The 20,169-nt window shown below is 41.9% G+C and overlaps 1 pseudogene; it reads right to left on the reverse strand.

Moving 5' to 3' along the window:
• Window positions 1-5,576: 5,576 nt before the first annotated feature.
• The window catches only part of LOC121573886, a 103,044-nt pseudogene continuing 88,451 nt past the window's right edge, over window positions 5,577-20,169 (reverse strand).

Here is a 20,169-nt window from a genome sequence, read left to right on the forward strand (position 1 = left end):
GGAGACAGTTAAAACAATTATTTTTAAGCCTTGAGATTGTGTATGTGTGCCATTCAGATGGTGAATGGGCAAGACAAAATATTTAAGTGCCTTTGAACGGGGTATGGTAGAACGTGCCAGGCACACCGGCTTGTGTCAAGAACTGCAACGCAGCAAGGTTTTTCATGCTCAACAGTTTCCCGTGTGTATCAAGAATGGTCCACCACCCAAAGGACATCCAGCCAACTTGACACAACTGTGGGAAGCATTGGAGTCAAGTGCCAGCATCCCTGTGGAACGCTTTCGACACCTTGTAGAGTCTAGGCTGTTCTGAGTGCATAAAAAGGGGGGGGTGCAACTCAATATTAGTAAGGTGTCCTTAATGTTTTGTACACTCAGTGCATAGCAACTATTGAATCTGAAACAGGGGAATTACTATCTGAAACCAAATGAATCAATCAAAGATTCTCCCGCTTCTATAAAGAACTGTACTCTTCTGATTGTAAATCCACACCAAGCCAGACTAAGTCCTTTCTAACAGAATTAAGAACTCCTCTTCTCTCAACAGAGGAAGCCACCTCACTGGGAGCCCAAATCTCTCTTAAAGAACTCAAAAGAGCATTGGATAGCATTGGACGCCTTCTTCACAACAATTGAACCTCTCTTCTTGAAGTTCTTGATGATCCGATAAATGGTTGATTTAGGTGCAATCTTACTAGCAGCAATATCTTTGCCTGTGAAGCCCTTTTTCCTTGCAGGTAACCATGGTTAACAGAGGAAGAACAATGATTTCAAGCACTACCCTCCTTTTAAATCTTTCAGTCTGTTATTCTAACTCAATCAGCATGACAGAGTGATCTCCAGCCTTGTCCTCGTCAACAATCTCACCTGAGTTAACGAGATAATCACTGACATGATGGCAGATGGTCCTTTTGTGGCAGGGCTGAAATGCAGTGGAAATGTTTTTTGGGGGGATTAAGTTCATTTTCATGGCAAAGAGGGACTTTGCAATGAATTGCAATTAATCTGATCACTCTTCATGACATTCTGGAGTATATGCAAATTGCCATCATCAAAACTGAGACAGCAGACCTTGTGAAAATTAATATTTGTGTCATTCTCAAAACGTTTGACCACGACTGTACACACAATACCCCATAATGACAAAACAAAAACAGGTTTTTAGACATTTTTGATAATAAAAAAAAACGGAAATATTACATTTACATAAGTATTCAGACCCTTTACTCAGTACTTTGTTGAAGCACCTTTGGCAGTGATTACAGCATCGATTCTTCTTGGGTATGATGCTACAAGCTTGGCACACCTGTATTTGGGGAGTTCTTCTTTGCAGATCCTCTCAAGCTCTGTCAGGTTGGATGGGGAGCATTGCTGTACAGCTATTTTCATATCTCTCCAGAGATGTTCGATCGGGTTCAAGTCCAGGCTCTGGCTGGGCCACTCAAGGACATTCAGAGACTTGTCCCGAAGCCACTCCTGCGTTGTCTTGGCGTGTGCTTAAGCTCGTTGTCCTGTTGGAAGGTAAACCTTCACCCCAGTCTGAGGTCCTGAGTGCTCTGGAGCAGGTTTTCATCAAGGATCTCTCTGTACTTTGCTCCGTTCATCTTTGCCTCGATCCTGACTAGTCTCCCAGTCCCTGCTGCTGAAAAACATCCTCACAGCATGAAGATGCCACCACCATGCTTCACCGTAGGGATGGTGCCAGGTCTCCTCCAGACGTGACGCTTGGCATTCAGCCCAAAGAGTTCAATCTTGGTTTCATCAGACCAGAGAATCTTGTTTCTCATGATCTGAGAGTCCTTTAGTTGCCTTTTGGTAAACTCCAAGCGGGCTGTCATGTGCCTTTTACTGAGGAGTGGCTTCCGTCTGGCCACTCTACCATAAAGGCCTGATTGGTGGAGTGCTGCAGAGATGGTTGTCCTTTTGGAAGGTTCTCCCATCTCCACAGAGGAACTCTAGAGCTCTGTCAGAGTGACCATGAGGTTCTTGGTAATCTCCCTGACCAAAGCCCTTTTTTTTTTTTTTTTCTCCCACCAAGCCCTTATCCCCCGATTTGCTCAGTTTGGCCGGGCGGCCAGCTCTAGGAAGAGGCTTGGTGGTTCCAAACAGACATATTTTGGTACCCTTCCCCAGATCTGTGCCTCGACACGATGCTATCTCTGAGCTCTACAGGCAATTCCTTCGACCTCATGGCTTGGTTTTTGCTCTGACATGCACTGTCAACTGTGGGACCTTATATATGCAGTTGTGTGCCTTTCCAAATCATGTCCAATCAATTGATTTTACCACAGGTGGACTCCAATCAAGTTGTAGAAACATCTCAAGGATGATCACTGGAAACAGGATGCACCTGAGCTAAATTTTTGAGTCTCATAGCAAAGATGCTGAATACTTATGTAAATAAGGCATTTCTGTTTTTTATTTTTAATACATTTGCAAACATTTCTAAACACCTGTTTTCACTTTGTCATCATCTGGTATTGTGTGTAGATTGGTGAGGATTTTTTTTTTCTCATCCATTTTAGAATAAGGTTGTAATGTAACAAAATCTGGATAAGGTCAAGGGGTCTGAATACTTTCCGAAGGCACTGTATATTAGGTCCCAAAGTTGACAGTGCATGTCAGAGCAAAAACGAAGCCATGAGGTCAAAGGAATTGTCCGTAGAGCTCCGAGACAGGATTGTGTCGAGGCACAGATCTGGGGAAGGGTACCAACAAATGTATGCAGCATTGAAGGTCCTCAAGAACACAGTAGCCTCCATCATTCTTAAATGGAAGAAGTTTGGAACCACCAAGACTCTTCCTAGAGCTGGCCGGCCAAACTGAGTAAACTGACCAAGAACCCGATTGTCACTCTGACAGAGCTCCAGAGTTCCTCTGTGGAGGTGGGAGAACCTTCCAGAAGGACAACCATCTTTGCAAAACTCCACCAATCAGGCCTTTATGGTAGAGTGGCCAGACGGATGCCACTCCTCAGTAAAAGGCACATGACAGCCCTCTTGGAGTTTGCCAAAAGGTACCTAAAGGACTCTAAGACCATGAGAAACAAGATTCTCTGGTCTGATGAAACCAAGATTGAACTCTTTGGCCTGAATGCCAAGCATCACGTCTGGAGGAAACCAGGCACTGCTCATCACCTGGCCAATACCATCCCTACGGTGAAGCATGGTGGTGGCATCTTCATGCTGTGGGGATGTTTTTCAGCGGCAGGAACTGGGAGACTAGTTAGGATCGAGGGAAAGATGAACAGAGCAAAGTACAGAGAGATCCTTGATGACAACCTGCTCCAGAGCGCTCAGGACCTCAGACTGGGGCGAAGGTTCACCTTCCAACAGGACAACGACCCTAAGCACACAGCCAAGACAACGCAGGAGTGGCTTCGGGACAAGTCTCTGAATGTCCTTGAGTGGCCCAGCCAGAGCCCGGACTTGAACCCAATCGAACATCTCTGGAGAAACCTAAAAATAGCTGTGCAGCGACGCTCCCCATCCAACCTGACAGAGCTTGAGAGGATCTGCAGAGTAGAATGGGAGAAACTCCCCAAATACAGGTGTGCCAAGCTTGTAGCATCATACCCAAGAAGACTGTAATCGCTGCCAAAGGTGCTTCAACAAAGTACTGAGTAAAGGGTCTGAATACTTATACAAATGTTATATTTCAGTTTTTTGTATTTTATAGATGTGTAAAATGTCTAAAAAACTGTTTTTGCTTTGTCATTATGGGGTATTGTGTGTAGATTGATGAGGAGGGGGTGGAAACAATTGAATCCATCTTAGAATAAGGCTGTAATGTAACAAAATGCGGAAAAAGTGAAGGGGTCTGAATACTTTCCAAATGCACTGTATATCCCTTAAACAATGTAAACTACGCTTTGGTCCTTTTATTGCTCACATACTATTTATTTGGCGCAAAATGTAAAAACAATGTAACTGGGAATCAAAATGGCATGCCCATACTCCAATATTTCACAATAATGCCTTGCGATCTGTAGGGCGGCATTTTGCATCCCCCCACTGGTCCAAATGTGGAATCTGTACCTTTACCGATATTATGGACAGTAATGGTTTGAGAACATTCCAAGATTTGAAAAATATGCGTGGTGGGAGGCATGGTTTCTGGGTGGGGAGGGAGGATGCGGGGAGGTGGATGGGGACTGAGGAATGGGTTGGGGTTATCTTTGTATACATTTATTTTATTGTTTTTTTGTACCTGTAATCCCCCGTTGGAAAAAATGACCAAAAGTAAATAAAAAGTTCAAATAAGTAAAAAATCTATTAACATACTTTACAAATCAATAGTCAGGTTTTTTAATAATACTGTTGAACAAGTAATCAGATAAAAATCTAACAAATACTAATAAATAAACACATCCAAAGATAAACTACAACACAGAAATATTCAGACAGCTGTTAGTAAACTTTAAAGACTGTACTTCACACTAGCAGTGAGAAATCGTTTGGGTCAAATCTCTTTACCAAAGAACAGAATTTTAATCTTGTCATCTCCAAAACAGAGATGTTACACTGAAATAAACATTGCTGAAACTGCAATTTGGGTAAAAACTGGGAGTAGTTGAGCCATATAGATGTATATTCTCTATACTGTTTGGTTCTGGGGAGAAGAAGTTACTGTATATTACGCATTACACGGTTGAGAAAAGTGGCTCTTCATTTGCGTTTACATCGTCATAAGATGTTTATTGTAACAAATAACAGTTTATAACATTTATACATACAGTACAACAATAGAAATAAGTAAAAGTAAATAAACAAACATGCTAAATGACAGGATGTAGAGTCCACGCTTACATCATCAGTGTGCGTCAACAGGAACAAAGCAGGAACCAATCCAGCAATTGTTCCACAGCCACAGACAGGATAGAATTGGAGACAGACAACATAATGTGGGGGAATTAACAGATCTAAAATGATCATGAAAGTGCAAAAACCTTTAGGGAACGCTCACTATCACTATTGGATCTGAGGCTGACCTTCCACCAGTTCACCAGTAGAGGGCAATATAGAGACAGCCACTGTCCCTCCCCACTAGTCTCTTCCCACGGCTGCCATTTGTCTGGCCAGCTAGACTTCTCCCTCACTAAGTCACAGGCACAGCCAAACCTAAATCTAACTGGGTTCAGTCTTTTTCAGAGCAATGTAAATCCTCTGTAGCTCAGATGGTAGAGCATGGTGCTTGCAACGCCAGGATAGTGGGTTCAATTCCTGGGACCACCCATACTTAAAATGTATGCACGCATGACTGTAAGTTGCTTTGGATAAAAGCGTTTGTTAAATGGCATATATTATTATTATATGTTACACTGTTAATGTATGCAAGATCATCAGGAAATCATTATAACAGTTATTACTACACTAATACAGCTTATTACAGTATCATGATATGTACATATTTACAAGCAAGGCACTTCTTCACATGAGTTGTTCATTGGCAATTACATTTTTACATTTTACATTTTAGTCATTTAGCAGACGCTCTTATCCAGAGCGACTTACAGGAGCAATTAGGGTTAAGTGCCTTGCTCAAGGGCACATCGACAGATTTTTCACCTAGTCGGCTCGGGGATTAGAACCAGCGACCTTTCGGCGCCTATTCGGTTACTGGCACTACGCTCTTAACCACTAAGCTACCTAAAATAACAAGAACCCTAAACCAGGTGATTCTCAGGGCTCTCCCGTCCATCGGTTCCATGGTTACCAAGCTGATGATAATAAGAATACTAAATACTAAGTGCCTGATGCAGCTGGAGTGAAACCAACTGTGTGGTGTTTGTGTGTTTAGCCAGGAGGGATGCGGGGTTCAATCTTCAGGGACAGCTCATACAAAGTGTCTTCATCCATCACCAGAGTCTTATCCAGCAGGAACTGAGTTACCTGGGAGAGAGTAAGTAAGTAAGCATTTCACGGTAAAGTCTACACCCCTTGTATTTGGCGCATGTGACAAAAAACAACTCCATTGATTGACTGTGTAGTGTGTGTTACCTTGGGTTGGTGCTCTATCCTGTAGGGAACTGACGGATCTCTCTGATGATGTGAGAAATCTGGAACAGAGAGAAGAGACAGACAGAGAGATACAGGCTGAGTGACTGACTGTGTGTGTGTGCATGCGTGTGTGAGTTTGTGTGCGTGTGTGTGTTTACCATCCTCATCTCTGGAGAAGTTGACGAGTCCCTCCTCAGTGAAGTTGGGTGTTCCCTCTTCGATGAAGGCCAGGTCAGTCAGATACATCCCCAGGTAAGGCACACACGGAGGGTTGCAGCTGCACATACATCAATCCATCAATCAATATTCACATAATATCCATGCTTTCCTAACTTGTCATAAAGTCCTTAGTGATAATCTGGGAGTAAAACCCCAGAGACACACTTTCACCCTTTTTTTCTTCTCCTTCTTAGTTTTTTAGGGTTTCTCTCAGGTTCTTGAATCGGCCTTCTGATGACACTGTCTTCTGTAGCCTATCCATCAGTGATTTGGTCTGTTTGCAGACTTTGGCCCATGTCTTCTTCAGCCTGTAGATGGCGCTACGGTTGAGAGCTGATGAACTCCAAAAAAGGGGGGGGACTTTTTGCCGGTCTCCACAAGGAAAAATGATATTTTAGGCTTAGGGTTTAGGGTTAGGGTTACGATTAGGGTTCAGGGTTAGGGTTAGGAGTTAAGGTTAGGGTTAGGTTTAGGGGTAACGGAAAATAGGATTTTGAATGGGAATCAATTGTTTGGTCCCCACAAGGAGAGTAAAACAAACGTGTGTGTGCGCGCATGTACTTTAGCACAGTGGTTCCTTTTTCGGTTACTGTACCACCAACTAAAGTTTGCTCTGCCTGGAGTACCCCTGAAGTACCCCTTCATGTGGATTTTACCAGTAAGCATATGGTCTCATGAATCTTCTTAAGTCTCCCCTGTGGATAGGCCAAATACCCCCAGGGGTCCTAGTACCCCTGGTTGGGAACAACTGCTTTAGCATGTGCGTGTGTGTTTGTGTTTGTGTCTCTGTATATGTGTGTGCCAGTGGCGGTCAGTGGCGTTTAAGATGAGGGAGGACGATTCTTTTTTTTCATGAGCATGGCCTAATTTCTATTACAGCATATTGGATGACTGTCATTCATATTCCATTCACCAAGCTCAATGTAACATCGATAGGTTTAGGCTACTACATGATACTCAAATGTTCCCCTATACCCATCATGAGGTTGCTACAACCTAGCCTATGAATGAAAGTTTACAGCATACAGTTGAAGTCGGAAGTTTAAATACACCTTAACTAAATACATTTAAACTCAGTTTTTCACAATTCCTGACATTTAATCCTAGTAAAAATTCCCTGTTTTAGGTCAGTTAGGATCACCACTTTATTTTAAGAATGTGAAATGTCAGAATAAGATTTATTTCAGCTTTCATTTCTTTCATCACATTCCCAGTGGGTCAGAAGTTTACATACACTCAATTAGTATTTTGTAGCATTGCCTTTAAATTGTTTAACTTGGGTCAAACGTTTTGGGTAGCCTTCCACAAGCTTCCCACAATAAGTTGGGTGAATTTTGGCCCATTCCTCCTGACAGAGCTGGTGTAACTGAGTCAGGTTTGTAGGCCTCCTTGCTCGCACACGCTTTTTCAGTTCTGCCCACAAATGTTCTATAGGATTGAGGTCAGGGCTTTGTGATGGCCACTCCAATACCTTGACTTTGTTGTCCTTAAGCCATTTTGCCACAACTTTGGAAGTATGCTTGCGGTCATTGTCCATTTGGAAGACCCATTTGCGACCAAGCTTTAACTTCCTGACTAATGTCTTGAGATGTTGCTTCAATATATCCACATAATTTTCCTTCCTCATGATGCCATCTATTTTGTGAAGTGCACCAGTCCCTCCTGCAGCAAAGCACCCCCATGTGCAGTTGCAAACCGTAGTCTGGCTTTTTTATGGCGGTTTTGGAGCAGTGGCTTCTTCCTTGCTGAGCGGCCTTTCAGGTTATGTCAATATAGGACTCGTTTTTACTGTGGATATAGATACTTTTGTACATGTTTCCTCCAGCATCTTCACAAGGTCCTTTGCTGTTGTTCTGGGATTGATTTGCACTTTTCGCACCAAAGTACGTTCATCTCTAGGAGACAGAACACGTCTCCTTCCTGAGCGGTATGACGGCTGCATGGTCCCATGGTGTTTATACTTTCGTACTATTGTTTGTACAGATGAACGTGGTACCTTCAGGCGTTTGGAAATTGCTCCCAAGGATGAACCAGACTTGTGGAGGTCTACAGTTTTTTTTCTGAGGTCTTGGCTGATTTCTTTTTATTTTCCCATGATGTCAAGCAAAGAGGCACTGAGTTTGAAGGTAGGCCTTGAAATACATCCACAGGTACACCTCCAATTGACACAAATTATGTCAATTAGCCTATCAGAAGCTTCTAAAGCCATGACATCATTTTCTGGAATTTTCCAAGCTGTTTAAAGGCACAGTCAACTTAGTGTATGTAAACTTCTGACCCACTGGAATTGTGATACAGTGAATTACAAGTGAAATAATCTGTCTTTAAACAATTGTTGGAAAAATTACTTCTGTCATGCACGAAGTAGATGTCCTAATCGACTTGCCAAAACTATAGTTTGCTAACAAGAAATTTGTGGAGTGGTTGAAAAACGAGTTTTAATGACTCCAAACTAAGTGTATGTAAACTTCAGACTTCAACTGTAGGTGCACACAGGTCGAGAGAAAGGTGACACAGGTTTGAGGTGACAGACAGTGACACATTCAATACAGTCTTGCACACTCTTGTCTGCATCTAGCTTATCTAGGGTGTAATCATTAGTCCAACAGTTGCAAGCGTGAGTTTCTATTGGTTCCATTTAAGAAATGTTTTTCAACAGAATCGGCGGAATGAATACACCTCTGATCACGCGTAAACACAGTTCACTTTCATAGCAGCCACATTGTATTCCTTCTCACATCTACACGCTTTCCTCCTCTCACCCTTTCCCTTCATTTGTGGACTTCAATGCACAACACATCAGCTGTATGTGACCAGGTGAAAAAACCTTTCCAAGCAAAACCATGTCATAACCGCTACACACAGCCTACATCGTTGTCCCCATATTAGCTAAAGTAACATCCTAGTCAACATAGCTAATAGAACTAATGCATGAGTAAACCCGCTACAATCAAGCAGTAACATTACAGTGTATAGTCAGTAAGCAGTTTAGCAGTTACACCGGCGGGCCCCGGTGTCAAAAAATTTATAAAACCCAAAGCTTACCTTGACTTGGAAGAGTTCCAGTGTTGTGTTGGATAGTCATTGCCAGCTAGCTAACATAGCATTCCTCTGTTTGAGCTGGGTGTTTGAGTAGGCTAAACTAGCCAGCTGCATTTGCTAGCAATGTAAGTGAAACTGAAAAGAAAATGGCACTCTCGCTCGCTCTCTCTCTCGCTTCTCCTTCATTTTTGAATAAATTAATTTGTTGAAAACTGTTCAACTATTGTCTTTCTCCCTCTTTGAGTCAACTATTCACCACATGTTATGCACTTTAGTGCTAGCTAGCTGTAGCTTCTGCTGTCAGTACTAGATTCATTCTCTGATCCTTTGATTGGGTGGACAACATGTCAGTTCATGCTGCAAGAGCTCTGATAGGTTGGAGGACGTCCTCTGGAAGTTGTCATAATTACTGTGTAAGTCTATGGAAGGGGGTGAGAACCAATAACCTCCAAGATTTTGTACTGAAGTCAATGTACCAAGAGGAGGACGGAAGCTAGTTGTCCTCCGGCTACACCATGGTGCTACCCTACAGAGTGCTGTTGAGGCTACTGTAGACATTGCAAAACAGTGTGTTTTAATCAATTATTTGGTAATATGTGAATATATTTAGTATAGTTTTATCTAAAAAGGATAACTTTTTAAATGTTTAAAAATATATATTTTTATGAAATTCACTGAGGACTCACCTTCCTCCTCTGAGGAGCTTCCACTGGTGTGTGTGTGTGTGTGTATGTGTGTGTGTGTGTGTGTACCTTACTATGTTGCCAGTGGCTTTCCTCTCCTGAGGCAGCAGGTCGGGGTCTCGTAGCACCTCCTCCAGTAGAGTCATTACACCCATCTTCAGCTCACTGTTCATCTCAAAGTCCTGACACACACACCATTTTTTGATAATTTCCCCAGTCCTCAGTAATTTCCAGTGCAATACATCTACAGAGGATGCTTTAAACCAGGGGTGTCAAACTCATTTTGGCCCGGGGGCCGCATTTGGTCTTCAACAAGGTCCGGAGGGCCGTACTGAAAATGTGTTATATTTCCTCGCCGTCAAAATTTGCAAAGATTTGTCCTCTATCTATTGTTTTTGGAATGTTCGATGCTCCCTGACTGTCTAGCTTTCATTTTGGTGATTATTAGCGAGCTGGACACAGTCAAGAAACTGTATGAATGTAGGTCCATTATCATTGACCATGATGTCCTTCTGGACAGACTGGAGAGGTGGGTTGGCCTCTTCGGTCCAGTTCTAAATTGGTTTAGGACCTATTTAACCGGTCAAGAGTTTGTCACCCTTGGTGAACATAACTCAGAGAAAATATATATCACATGTGGCATTCCACAAGGTTTGATTTTGGGTCCGGTACAGTTTATATATGTTACCCCTTGGCAGCATTATCAGAAAGCACAGCATTGATTTTCACTGCTAGGCAGATGATACACAACTTTACATTTCTGTGTCACCAGAGGATTTTAGCTCCACGGATAAATTAGACTGTATTAGTGATTTAAATACTTGGATGTCTCACAACTTCCTCCAGCTAAATCAAGACAAGACCGAGGTACTTATTGTTGGAGCCAAAGCACAGAGAGAGAATCTGGCCACACGTTTTAATTAACGGGCAATAAAGATAAAACACCAGGTAAAAAACCTAGGTGTTATTTTAGATTCTGAACTCAATTTCGAATCACACATTAGGAATGTGACTAAAATAACTTTTTACCACCTGAGGAACATTGCCAAGGTGTGGCCGTGTCTCTCTCAGGCTGATACAGAGAGACTCATCCATGCTTTTATTACAAGCAGGCTTGACTACAGTAATGGTCTCCTGTCTGGACAACCTAAGAAAGCCATTGGTCAACTGCAAAACATAGAGAATGCTGTAGCATGGGTACTGACCAAGACCAGACGTAGAGCACACATTACACCGGTTTTAAGGTCTCTGCACTGGCTGCCTTTGAGTTTTAGAATTAATTTTAAGATTCTTCAATTGGTTTTTAAATCAATCCACGATTGTGCACCCCAATACATGTCAGACATGCTTTTAAGTTATGTACCCAGTAGGTCCCTCAGGTCTTCTGGCACTGGCCTTTTAACTACCCAAAACCTAGGACCAAGAGGCATGGATAGGCAGCCTTTAGTTACTATGCCCCCAGCCTCTGGAATAGCCCGCCAGAGAACCTGAGGGGGGCCGAAACTGTGGACATTTTTAAAATATATCTTAAAACACACCTTTTTAGCTTTGCTTTTCCTCAGGGTGTTTTTTAGTCATTCAGTTTTTATTATTATTCTTTAGTTTTTTATCCTCTTATGTTTGTTGTCTGGTAAATATTGCAGTTTTTAGTTTAATTGTTTTTATTATTTTCTTCCTGTAAGCACATTGTGTTGCATTCCATGTCTGAAATAAAGCTTGATGTCTGAAATAAAGCTTGATTTGATTTTTGTCCTTTTAAAGTATATTGAGTTTGTTCCCCCCCCCAAAAAATAAATAAAAACTCAAACCACCCCTGCTGTAAACGGTACTACAGTCATGTCCTGTCTACTACGGTCAAGTCTACTACAGTCATGTCCTGTCTACTTCAGTCCTGTCTACTACAGTCATGTCCTGTCTACTACAGTCATGTCCTGTCTACTACGGTCATGTCTACTACAGTCATGTCCTGTCTACTTCAGTCCTGTCTACTACAGTCATGTCTACTACAGTCATGTCCTGTCTACTACAGTCATGTCCTGTCTACTACAGTCATGTCCTGTCTACTACGGTCATGTCTACTACAGTCATGTCCTGTCTACTTCAGTCCTGTCTACTACAGTCATGTCTACTACAGTCATGTCCTGTCTACTACGGTCATGTCTACTACAGTCATGTCCTGTCTACTTCAGTCCTGTCTACTACAGTCATGTCTACTACAGTCATGTCCTGTCTACGTCAGTCCTGTCTACTACAGTCTTGTCTACTACAGTCCTGTCTACTACAGTCATGTCCTGTCTACTACAGTCATGTCCTGTCTAATACAGTCATGTCCTCTCTACTACAGTCATGTCCTGTCTACTACGGTCATGTCCTGTCTAATACAGTCATGTCCTGTCTACTACGGTCATGTCAACTACAGTCCTGTCTACTTCAGTCCTGTCTACTACAGTCATGTCTACTACAGTCCTGTCATCTCTACTCCAGAGGCCAGGACACCAGGAGGCCCCTGGGGAGCAGGGTGACACAAGCACAGACAAGCACAGAGCAGGTCTGACAGAGGACAGCAGGGGGTAGGCAGTGTGTGTGTGTGTGTGGTTCAGACCTGTGAGTGCTTGGAGACCCAGTGACGCCATACATTGAGGACTCTGTTGGTAGCTGCTCTACGGATGATAAACTCCTTGTCACAGGTCCTTTCACTATTATTGAAACCTAAGAGAAGTAGGTAGAGAGAGAGAGAGAGAGAGCAAGATCGAGAGAGAGAGAAGGAGAAGGAGAAAGCGAGTCAGAAAAAGAGATTTACGGTACAGGTATTTACCAGGTGTTGATGTTGTCTTTTACCCTGGGAACTGCTGTGTCCGGCGGCTGCCGTGGCAATAGCATAGGCTGAGGCTGGTGACATCGTACCACGATTGTTCTCCCCCGTGGAACCTCCAGACTGTCTGTATCGCATGTGTCGGTGTGTAGAGGGGGAGCGACAGGGGGACTCTGTCAGGGGGACTCGGTCCTCGACTGACTTGGGGGTTAGACTCTGGGAGGAACTTCTCCAGAGAAACGGTCTCCAGAACAGCTGTTAATTAAAATGCACAGTAAGTGTGTGTTTCTTTGTGTGTGTTTGTGTGTGTGTTCCTGCGTGTGTGTGTGTATGTTTGTGTGTGTATTCCTGCATGTGTGTGTGTGCCAGCCTACCCCTGCGGATGCTGCGTCTGAGTTTCCCACAGAAGGCTTCGATGCGCGGCATGTCTCCTCCCTCTTCCAGCGTTGGGGGGGGGGCAGGTTCCGGTGAACCGGGAGGGCGGTCCAGAGAGGTGGTGGGAGGGGAGTTGGAGACCCCCGGGATTGTTGGTATGCTGGGAGCCCGAGTAGAGGTGGGAGGGGGGGTTGAACCCTGATGGAGCCTAGGTGGAGGTGGGAGGGGGGAGGAGAACCCTGACGGAGCCCGGGTGGAGGTGGGAGGGGGGAGGAGAACCCTGACGGAGCCCGGGTGGAGGTGGGAGGGGGGGAGGAGAACCCTGACGGAGCCCGGGTGGAGGTGGGAGGGGGAGAATCCTGACGGAGCCCGGGTGGAGGTGGGAGGGGGGGAGGAGAACCCTGACGGAGCCCAGGTGGAGGTGGGAGGGGGGGAGGAGAACCCTGACGGAGCCCGGGTGGAGGTGGGAGGGAGAGAATCCTGACGGAGCCCGGGTGGAGGTGGGAGGGGGGGGGGAGATGGAGGGAGGGTGGGTGGAAGTGGGGGAATTAGCAGCAGAGGAGGAAGGGGTGGAGAGGTCTAGGACTCCTGCCTTGGAGGAGAGGGAAAGTTTGCGGGAGGAGAGGGAGAGTTTGCGGCAGTGGACAGGGGAGGAGGGGATGGTAAGAGGAGGAGAGGAGAACTTGCGACAGAGACGGGGAGATTTGTTGTTGAGGTGCTCTCCGCCCCACGTCCCCTGGTTGGTAGCAAAGAACAACTCCAGAGACCTGAGAGGAGGAGAGAAGAGAGGGGTGGGATAAGAAGAGGAGAGGAGAGAGAGAAGAGAGGGGTGGGATAAGAAGGAGTGGAGAGAGAGAAGAGAGGGGTGGGATAAGAAGGAGTGGAGAGAGAGAAGAGAGGGGTGGGATAAGAAGAGGAGAGGAGAGAGAGAAGAGAGGGGTGGGATAAGAAGAGGAGGGAGAGAGAGAAGAGAGGGGGTGGGATAAGAAGAGGAGAGGAGAGAGAGAAGAGAGGGGTGGGATAAGAAGGAGTGGAGAGAGAGAAGAGAGAGGGGGTGGGATAAGAAGAGGAGTGGAGAGAGAGAAGAGAGGGGTGGGATAAGAAGAGGAGAGGAGAGAGAGAAGAGAGGGGTGGGATAAGAAGGAGTGGAGAGAGAGAAGAGAGGGGTGGGATAAGAAGAGGAGAGGAGAGAGAGAAGAGAGGGGGTGGGATAAGAAGGAGTGGAGAGAGAGAAGAGAGGGGTGGGATAAGAAGAGGAGTGGAGAGAGAGAAGAGAGGGGTGGGATAAGAAGAGGAGTGGAGAGAGAGAAGAGAGGGGTGGGATAAGAAGAGGAGAGGAGAGAGAGAAGAGAGGGGTGGGATAAGAAGAGGAGTGGAGAGAGAGAAGAGAGGGGTGGGATAAGAAGAGGAGTGGAGAGAGAGAGAGAGGGGTGGGATAAGAAGAGGAGAGAAGAGCGAGAAGAGAGGGGTGGGATAAGAAGAGGAGAGAAGAGCGAGATGAGAGGGGTGGGATAAGAAGAGGAGTGGAGAGAGAAGAGAGGGGTGGGATAAGAAGAGGAGAGAAGAGCGAGAAGAGAGGGGTGGGATAAGAAGAGGAGTGGAGAGAGAGAAGAGATGGGTGGGAAGAGAAGAGGAGAGGAGAGAGAGAAGAGAGGAGTGGGATAAGAAGAGGAGTGGAGAGAGAGAAGAGATGAGTGAAATGAAGGATGTACTGTATGAGTGAAATAAAGGATGTACTGTATGAACTACTGTATGAGTGAAATGAAGGATGTACTGTATGAGTGAAATGAAGGATGTACTGTATGAGTGAAATAAAGGATGTAATGTATGAACTACTGTATGAGTGAAATGAAGGATGTACTGTATGAGTGAAATTAAGGATGTACTGTATGAGTGAAATAAAGGATGTACTGTATGAACTACTGTATGAGTGAAATGAAGGATGTACTGTATGAGTGAAATGAAGGATGTACTGTATGAGTGAAATAAAGGATGTAATGTATGAACTACTGTATGAGTGAAATGAAGGATGTACTGTATGAGTGAAATGAAGGATGTACTGTATGAGTGAAATAAAGGATGTAATGTATGAACTACTGTATGAGTGAAATGAAGGATGTACTGTATGAGTGAAATTAAGGATGTACTGTATGAGTGAAATAAAGGATGTACTGTATGAACTACTGTATGAGTGAAATGAAGGATGTACTGTATGAGTGAAATTAAGGATGTACTGTATGAGTGAAATGAAGGATGTACTGTATGAGTGAAATAAAGGATGTAATGTATGAACTACTGTATGAGTGAAATGAAGGATGTACTGTAAGAGTGAAATAAAGCATGTACTGTATGAACTACTGTATGAGTGAAATGAAGGATGTACTGTATGAGTGAAATGAAGGATGTACTGTATGAGTGAAATAAAGGATGTACTGTATGAGTGAAATGAAGGATGTACTGTATGAGTGAAATGAAGGTTGTACTGTATGAGTGAAATAAAGGATGTACTGTATGAACTACTGTATGAGTGAAATGAAGGATGTACTGTATGAGTGAAATGAAGGATGTACTGTATGAGTAAAATGAAGGATGTACTGTATGAGTGAAATAAAGGATGTAATGTATGAACTACTGTATGAGTGAAATGAAGGATGTACTGTAAGAGTGAAATAAAGCATGTACTGTATGAACTACTGTATGAGTGAAATGAAGGATGTACTGTATGAGTGAAATGAAGGATGTACTGTATGAGTGAAATAAAGGATGTACTGTATGAGTGAAATGAAGGATGTACTGTATGAGTGAAATGAAGGATGTACTGTATGAGTGAAATAAAGGATGTACTGTATGAACTAGTGTATGGGTGAAATAAAGGATGTACTGAATGAGTGAAATAAAGGATGTACTGTATGAGTGAAATGAAGGATGTACTGTATGAGTGAAATGAAGGATGTACTGTATGAGTGAAATTAAGGATGTACTGTATGAACTAGTGTATGAGTGAAATGAAGGATTGCTGCATGAACCACTGTATGAGTAAAATAAAGGATGTACTGTATGAGTGAAATGAAGGATGTACTGTATGAGTGAAATAAAGGATGTACTGTATGAGTGAAATGAAGGATGTACTGTATGAGTGAAATGAAGGATGTACTGTATGAGTGAAATAAAGGATGTACTGTATGAACTAGTGTATGGGTGAAATGAAGGATGTACTGAATGAGTGAAATAAAGGATGTACTGTATGAGTGAAATGAAGGATGTACTGTATGAGTGAAATGAAGGATGTACTGTATGAGTGAAATTAAGGATGTACTGTATGAACTAGTGTATGAGTGAAATGAAGGATTGCTGCATGAACCACTGTATGAGTAAAATAAAGGATGTACTGTATGAACTACTGTATGAGTGAAATGAAGGATGTACTGTATGAACTACAGTATGAGTGAAATTAAGAATGTACTGTATGAATTAAATAAAGAATGTACTGTATGAGTGAAATAAAGGATGTACTGTATGAGTGAAATGAAGGATGTACTGTATGAGTGAAATGAAGGATGTACTGTATGAGTGAAATGAAGGATGTACTGTATGAGCGAAATAAAGGATGTACTGTATGAACTAGTGTATGGGTGAAATAAAGGATGTACTGAATGAGTGAAATAAAAGATGTACTGTATGAGTGAAATGAAGGATGTACTGTATGAGTGAAATGAAGGATGTACTGTATGAGTGAAATTAAGGATGTACTGTATGAACTAGTGTATGAGTGAAACAAAGGATGCAACTGTGAACTAGTGTGGTGGGTGAAATGAAGGATTGTGGGTACTGAATGAGTGAAATAAAGGATGTACTGTGAATAATGTATTATGTGAAGTGAAATGCTAAGGATGTACTGTATGAGTGAAACTTAAGGGTGTACTGTATGATAGTGTATGAGTGAAATGGAAGGATGTAGGTGTATGAGTGAAATGAAGGATTGCTGTATTAACTACTGTATGATAGAAATGAAGGATGTACTGTATGAGTGAAATAAAGGATGTACTGTATGAGTGAAATAAAGGACGTACTGTATGAACTAGTGTATGAGTGAAATGAAGGATTGCTGTATGAACTACTGTATGAGTGAAATAAAGGATGTACTGTATGAACTACTGTATGAGTGAAATGAAGGATGTACTGTATGAGTGAAATAAAGAATGTACTGTATGAGTGAAATGAAGGATGTACTGTATGAGTGAAATGAAGGATGTACTGTATGAGTGAAATTAAGGATGTACTGTATGAGCGAAATAAAGGATGTACTGTATGAACTAGTGTATGGGTGAAATAAAGGATGTTGAATGAGTGAAATAAAGGATGTTGTATGAGTGAAATGAAGGATGTACTGTATGAGTGAAATTAAGGATGTACTGTATGAGTGAAATAAAGGATGTACTGTATGAACTAGTGTATGAGTGAAATTAAGGATGTACTGTATGAGTGAAATAAAGGATGTACTGTATGAGTGAAATAAAGGATGTACTGTATGAGTGAAATGAAGGATGTACTGTATGAGTGAAATGAAGGATGTACTGTATGGAGTAGAGGAATGAAAGATGTTGTATGAGTGAAATGAAGGATGTTATGAGTGAAATGAAGGATGTACTATATGAGCGAAATAAAGAATGCTGTATGAACTAGTGTATGGGTGAAATAAAGGATGTACTGAATGAGTGAAATAAAGGATGTATGTATGAGTGAAATGAAGGATGACTGTATGAGTGAAATTACGATGCAATGTATGATTTAAATAAAAGAATGCACTGTAAGGAACTACTGTATGAGTGAAATTAAGGATGTACTGTATGAGTGAAATTAAGGATGTACTGTATGAGGAAAAAAGGATGTATGTATGAGTGAAATTAAGGATGTACTGTATGAGTGAAATAAAGGATGTACTGTATGAGTGAAATAAAGGATGTACTGTATGAGTGAAATGAAGGATGTACTGTATGAGTGAAAAAGGAGAGTGAAATGAAGGATGTACTGTATGAGTGAAATGAAGGATGTACTGTATGGGAAAAGGATGTACTGTATGAACTAGTGTATGAGTGAAATAAAGGATGTACTGTATGGAGTGAAATAAAGGATGTACTGTATGAGTGAAATGAAGGATGTACTGTATGAGTGAAATGAAGGACGTACTGTATGAGTGAAATGAAGGATGTACTGTATGAGCGAAATAAAGGATGTACTGTATGAACTAGTGTATGAGTGAAATAAAGGATGTACTGTATGAGTGAAATTAAGGATGTACTGTATGAGTGAAATGAAGGATGTACTGTATGAGTGAAATGAAGGGACGTACTGTATGAGTGAAATGAAGGATGTACTGTATGAGCGAAATAAAGGATGTACTGTATGAACTAGTGTATGAGTGAAATAAAGGATGTACTGTATGAGTGAAATGAAGGATGTACTGTATGAGTGAAATATAGGATGTACTGTATGAACTACTGTATGAGTGAAATGAAGGATGTACTGTATGAGTGAAATAAAGGATGTACTGTATGAGTGAAATAAAGGATGTACTGTATGAACTAGTGTATGAGTGAAATGAAGGATTGCTGCATGAACTACTGTATGAGTGAAATAAAGGATGTACTGTATGAACTACTGTATGAGTGAAATTAAGGATGTACTGTATGAGTGAAATGAAGGATGTACTGTATGAGTGAAATAAAGGATGTACTGTATGAACTAGTGTATGAGTGAAATAAAGGATGTACTGTATGAGTGAAATAAAGGATGTACTGTATGAACTAGTGTATGAGTGAAATGAAGGATTGCTGTATGAACTACTGTATGAGTGAAATAAAGGATGTACTGTGTGAACTACAGTATGAGTGAAATTAAGGATGTACTGTATGAATGAAATAAAGAATGTACTGTATGAGTGAAATAAAGGATGTACTGTATGAGTGAAATGAAGGATGTACTGTATGAGTGGAAATGAAGGATGTACTGTATGAGTGAAATGAAGGATGTACTGTATGGGCGAAATAAAGGATGTACTGTATGAACTAGTGTATGGGTGAAATAAAGGATGTACTGAATGAGTGAAATAAAGGATGTACTGTATGAGTGAAATGAAGGATGTACTGTAAGAGTGAAATGAAGGATGTACTGTATGAGTGAAATTAAGGATGTACTGTATGAGTGAAATAAAGGATGTACTGTAAGAACTACTGTATGAGTGAAATAAGGATGGTACTGTATGAGTGAAATAAAGGATGTACTGTATGAATGAAATAAAGAATGTACTGTATGAGTAGAAATGAAGGATGTACTGTATGAGTGAAATAAAGGATGTACTGTATGAGTGAAATGAAGGGTACTGTATGAGGAAATGAAGGAGTACTGTATGAGTGAAATAAAGGATGTACTGTATGAACTAGTGTATGAGTGAAATAAAGGATGTACCGTATGAGTGAAATCAAAGGATGTACTGTATGAGTGAAATGAAGGATGTACTGTATGAGTGAAATAGAAGGACGTACTGTATGAGTGAAATGAAGGATGTACTGTATAGCGAAATAAAGGAGTACTGTATGAACTAGTGTATGAGTGAAATAAAGGATGTACTGTATGAGTGAAATTAAGGATGCATTATTGATGGGTGAAATGAAGGATGTACTGTATGAGTGAAATGAAGGACGACTGTAAGTGAAATGAAGGATGTACTGTATGAGCGAAATAAAGGATGTACTGTATGAACTAGTGTATGAGTGAAATAAAGGATGTACTGTATGAGTGAAATGAAGGATGTACTGTATGAGTGAAATATAGGATGTACTGTATGAACTACTGTATGAGTGAAATGAAGGATGTACTGTATGAGTGAAATAAAGGATGTACTGTATGAGTGAAATAAAGGATGTACTGAATGAACTAGTGTATGAGTGAAATGAAGGATTGCTGCATGAACTACTGTATGAGTGAAATAAAGGATGTACTGTATGAACTACTGTATGAGTGAAATTAAGGATGTACTGTA

The sequence above is a fragment of the Coregonus clupeaformis genome, chromosome 9 (assembly GCF_020615455.1).
Source record: "Coregonus clupeaformis isolate EN_2021a chromosome 9, ASM2061545v1, whole genome shotgun sequence".
NCBI classification, from domain to species: Eukaryota; Metazoa; Chordata; class Actinopteri; order Salmoniformes; family Salmonidae; genus Coregonus; species Coregonus clupeaformis.